Below are 5,679 nucleotides of genomic sequence, written 5' to 3'. Positions count from 1 at the left end.
CACAAAACATACTTAAAGCAGCAAAAACCGGCCAGTTGCGATGGCTCACGCTTGTAACCCCAGCACTTCACAAGGCAGAGGTGGGAGGATCACTTGAACCCAGGAGTTTGAGACTAGCCCAGGCAAGAAACAAGCTCTTATCTCTACAAAAAAAATTTAAAATTAGCTGGGCATGGTGGCATGCACCTGTAGTCCCAGCTACTTGAGAGGCTAAGGAAGAAGGATCATCTGTACACAGGAGGTCAAGGCTGCGGTGAGCCGTAATCATGCCACTGTACTCCAGCCTGGGCAACAGAGTGAAACCTTGACTCAAAAAAATAAATAAATGTAAAATCGCAAGAACTGTCTGATGGTTGGATTTATTAAGCAGAAGCGGGCAATACATTTTTCACTGGTCTTTTAGCCCATCCATTTCAAATTGGTCTCTGTTTTCTATCTGAGGGCAGGGAGCTTATTCTAAACTCCACATTCCAAGCCCCAAGACTATTCTGTTTCCCTGGTCTTGATGGTCTTTCGCAGTGTGTCTAGTCTCTGCTTGTGTCTAGTCTCTATTCTCTTTATAGTTACTAAGATACCAGTCTCTGGGGACAAGTCCCTCTGTTAAGGTCACCATCTCCTGAAGAGCTTCTCTAATTCCCTCCCCACTTCCACAGCCTTCACTGCTTACCTCTGTGGAAACACTCCTCTTATCCCAGTACAAATGTTTTATTTGATCTGAGTATACCCCCCATCCCTAGCACAATGAATGGCTCACAGGAGACACTCAAATGAACAATAACAATTATCATCATAACTAAGATGTGTCAGCCACTGGGCTAAACGAATTATCTCACTTAAAATGCATAACAAAGCTGTGAGGTAGTACTATAATAAACATTATTTTAAAGATGAGGAAAGCAAGGCTCAAAAAGGTTTAGTGGCTTGCCTAAGGCCACACAGCTGCCAGGCACTTCCAATCACCTGTCAATTCTCTATATTTTCTCCAAGAGATCCCCCCAACTCCCATCCCAACACTGGTCCTCTACTTCAGTAGGGCAACAATTTTTCTTCTTTCCTTTAAAATAATCAGATGGTGGGGGCAGGCCATCAGCTGTCAAGTTAAAAAAAAAAAATTCCAGGGCCAGTCATGGTGGCTCACACCTATAATTCCAGCACTTTGGGAAACCAAGGCAAGAGGGTTGCTTGAACTCAGGAGTTCAAGACCAGCCTAGGCAACATAGGAAGACCGTGTTTCCACTTTTAAAAAAAACCCTCATCAAGGGTACCTGCATAATAAACATTTGTATACCTAACCCTGAAATGTACTCCCACATGTTTAAAATAAAATTTTAAAAAATAAAATAACCATGCAGGGTGGCACATGCCTGCAAGCCCATCTACTCAGGATGCTGAGGCAGAAGGATTGCCTGAGTCCAGGAAGTCGACGCTATAGTGAGCCATGTCATGCCACTGTACTCCAGCCTGGATAGTCACTCTGCTACTCTGGTCAAGTGAATTCAAACAGGGTCGTCAAACTAATGAGCCTGACCACTGCTCAGGACAGTGCACCCTCTCTTATCTTCAAACCAAGCCCTGGTTTTACAGGAAGAAGGAAGTGAGCCAGCCCACACCTGCCGTCCTGGACCAGATCTTCTGACACACTAGAAATAATTGTCCCCATGAGAAGGGCTCTCAGGCAAGCTTAATAGCTGACATAATGGTTTTACAATAGCTGCTGCTACAAAAGGCAAAACAAAACAAAAAAAAATTCTGGGTGAAGTAACATGAATTGCTGCAAGATGAGCCTTCATCCATCCCCCTCTGAATTGCAAGATGATGGTATGTTTTAACGGTAAATGAATATGGTGTCCCCAAAGCCATCAAGTTAATGAATCAAGTAAATCCTCAGTCTTTTTCTCGCCAGATTTCTATCTTCCCCACTGTCATTACCATCGTGCTTAGAAAATCATTTCTGGGCCTTTCTGCTGCTCCAAAGAGCTGCATTGTCACTTAAAGTCCTGTTAAACTAACTGGAATTGCTGTTCCACAGCTGCAAATAAAATTCACACACAGCTCAGATGAGTTTATCATGAGAGCTGATTAATTAGTAGTTATAGAGCCCTGAAAATAGAGTTCCAGCTCATTAACATAGACATGTACTGTTTTGGTGCATATTGTTATGATTTAAACACATTTTTACCATGGTGGGAAAGATATGAAGGTAAAGGAAAAATGGGAAGTCTGCGTGTTTTTAGGAGTGAGATCAAACATAAAGAATTTTAGAAATCATGTAATGGTTAACATTGAGCTCGTGTCTGTCCTACCAGAGTCTCTTCTGAGTGTTTCACGTGTATTAGCTTGTTTGGTCCTCAGGACCATCCTGAGAGATAGGTACTAATATTGCTGGCGTTCTACATGAAGAAATGGAGACACAATGTTACTAAACAGTATAGCTGGGGTTAATGCTCACATAGGCTGACTCTAATGTAGTGATTTCCAATTGAGGTAAGGGGTGGTTAACCCCTAGGAGACATTTGCAATGTCTAGAAATTTTTTATTGTCATAAGTTCATTGTCATTGTCAAGGTGTTATGAGTCGGTGGAGGGAGCATCTAGTGGGTAGAGGCCAAAAATACTGCTAAACATCTTACAATGTGCAGGTCAGTCCCCCACAGCAAAGAATTATCAGTCTCAAAAAAATGTTTTTGAGTCAGAGTCTCACTCTGTTGCCTGGGTACAGTGAAGTGGCATGATCACTGCTCAATGCAGCCTCAATCTCATGAGCTCAGGTGATTCCCTCCACCTTAGCCTCCCGAATAGTTGGGGCTACAGGTATGTGCCACCAAATCCAGTTAATTTTTTTGTTTTTTTGTAGAGATGAGGTCCTGCTATATGGCCTGGGCTGGTCTTGAACTCCTGGGTTCAAACAATCTTTCTGCCTCAGTCTCCCAGAGTTCTGGGATTACAGGTGTAAGCCAACACACAGGGCCCAAGATGTTAATAGTGCTGAGGTGAAGAAACTTCAAAGACTGGTCTTTCTCTTGTGCCCAAGGCTTGTGCTCAGAGAACAGGGCAGGTCACCAATGATCCCTTCCCTACGCATAGGTCACTAGCAGCAGTGATACAATAAACAGGGTTGATAGTACTTCACTTGCCTGAAGGCTGAATTTGACTGCATAAAAGCTCTGTGAGATCTCAAATTTTCTGTCAAAAGCTATGAAATCTTCAGAAATAAGAATTAAACATGTGATATTGGGGCAGAAATAGCAAATGATCAATAGGATAAAAGTGAGATTCTAGAAAGACATCTGTGGATATCCTGAAATTTAGAACCAGGTAAAAATATGCTTTCAAAGCAGAGGAACTCATCAAAAAGCAGCAGAGAGGCCCAGAAATGAATTCTCTGTATTGTCTTTGCAACTCTTCTACAAACCTAGAACTATCACTAAGTTAAAAGTTTATTTTTTAAAAATAGAGGGAAGGCCAGGTGCGGTGACTCACGCATATAATCCCAGCACTTTGGGAGGCCGAGGTGAGAGGATTGCCTGAGCTCACAGGTTCAAGACCAGCCCGGGCAACTTGGCAAGACCTCATCTCTACAAGAAATCAAGCTTAGTGATTCATGCCTGTAGTTTCAGCTACTTGGAAGGCTGACGCAGAAGGATCACCTGAGCCCAGCAGATCGAGGCTGGGGTGGCTGTGAGCATGCCACTGCACTCCAGCCTGGGTGACAGAGTGAGATTCCAACTCAAAAAAAAAAAAAAAATAGAGGGGAAAATTGGCACCTATAGAGAAAAAATTAACATCAAATCTGTCTCATGACATATGTAAAAGTACACTTCAGATGGGTGAAAGAGCTAAATGCAAATGAACAATGTAATCAACAACTATAAAAATTTCAAAAGTACATATAAGAATAAATCTTAGCCGGCTCGGTGGCTCAGCCTGTAATCCCAGCGCTTTGGGAGGCTGAGGTGAGTGGATTGCCCTGAGCCCGCAGATTCGAGACCCGCCTGGGCAGCTTGGCGAGACCTCATCTCTACAATAAAATCAAAAATTAGCCGGGCATGGTAGCGCACACCTGTAGTTCCAGCTACTTGGAAGGCTGAGGTGGAAGGATCGCTGGAGCCCAGCAGGTCGAGGCTGCAGTGGCCAGGAGCAGCCACTGCACTCCAGTCTGGGTGACAGAGTGAGACTCCAACTCAAAAACCAAAAAAAATAAATAAATCTTTACAAACTTCACTTAAGGAAGGATTTCTCAACAAGACACAAAAACTGTTAAAAAACACCTGAGAGTCTTGAGACTACCTGTGTAACAATCAGTTCAATAAAGAAATAGTCAGAATTGTTTTCGCAGCTTTTGTCTGGGAGAAATTTCACAGCCAAAGTTTTGCATCTCAGGTTACAGAAATCAAATGGAAAGTCTCTTGGGACAACACCCAATGGTATTCCTCTCAAATTAGCTTTAGATTTAAGAGGGAAATTCTCCTTCCTTCTCTCGGTTCCTGCTGTCACAGGGTGAAGGAAGTAGTGAGAGGATGGAATGTTATTGATACCTAGGTGTGACCCTAGAGCCTAATTGTGGACTTTGCTCGAACAATTGGTTCTTTTCTTGTTAGATGAATATCTGAACCAATTTAGGCCACATTTTCTGCAGCAGTGTGAGCAGTTGGTAATGACTGATGACCCCTGCTCACCAGGACTACTCCCAAAAATGGTGGCACTGTGTGACCCCCTCCAGTAACCCAAGAAACAATTCTAGAGAAAAATGCTCACTCCCGTATCCAAAACTGAAATTAGCTTCCCCCAAGATCTGCAGAGTTTTATGTCCAAACCTCCAAGACATCATCAACAAGGAATCTATCTGAATAATCAAATCCTTAAAGATTAAAGTTTTTGGCAGAGTCAGGAACCTAAGAAAGATCTATAGAGAGTTGGAAAAAGCCCTCAGTCATCTCTTTGATGGCATATCCATCCACTTCTATTTTCCTTTTTTTTTTTTGGTAAGACTCTCACTCTGTGGCACAGGCTGGAGTGCAGTGGCATGATCATGGCTCACCACAGCCTCAAACTTCTGGGCTCAGGCAATTCTTCCTCCTCAGCCTACCGAGTAGCTGGGACTGCAGGTGTGCACCACCAAGCCCAACTAATTTTTTAAATTTTTGTAGAGACAAAGTCTCACTATATTGCCCAGGCTGGTCTCAAACTCCTGGCCTCAAATCAATGTACCCAGCCTCCCTATTATCTTTTCTAATAAAAGACTTTTCTAAGATCATAGTGATCTAAGATCTTGGAGAAAGGATAATAAATAGTTTGCAAGACATTGTATCAGAGTCAGTCTGGAACAGGAAAAATTAGATGTAAGTTCCTACTGGGCAGTGGGGCCTGGAATAGGTCACTTGGCCTCTCTGAGTCTTAATTTCCTTAGCAGTATAAAATGGATTTAATTCATTCATTCAACAAATATTTAGTAAGTTCCTATTATGTGCCAATTCTGTCTCTACTAAACCTACAAATTTTATGAAATAATTATATGAAATGACACATGAAAATGCTTTATAAATTGTAAATCCTAAAAATAATTCCCCCGGGTTCAGGGGCTCACACCTGAAATCCCAGCACTTTGGGAGACCAAGGTGAGAGGATTGCCTGAGCCCAGGAGTTGGAGACCAGCCTGAACAACTTGGCAAGATCTTGTCTC

The sequence above is a fragment of the Carlito syrichta genome, unplaced genomic scaffold, assembly GCF_000164805.1.
Source record: "Carlito syrichta isolate Samal-C Ts95f unplaced genomic scaffold, Tarsius_syrichta-2.0.1 Scaffold309435, whole genome shotgun sequence".
In the NCBI taxonomy this organism is placed as follows: domain Eukaryota; kingdom Metazoa; phylum Chordata; class Mammalia; order Primates; family Tarsiidae; genus Carlito; species Carlito syrichta.
The sequence above is the reverse complement of the archived record's forward strand: the minus strand, read 5'-3'. Positions refer to the sequence as shown.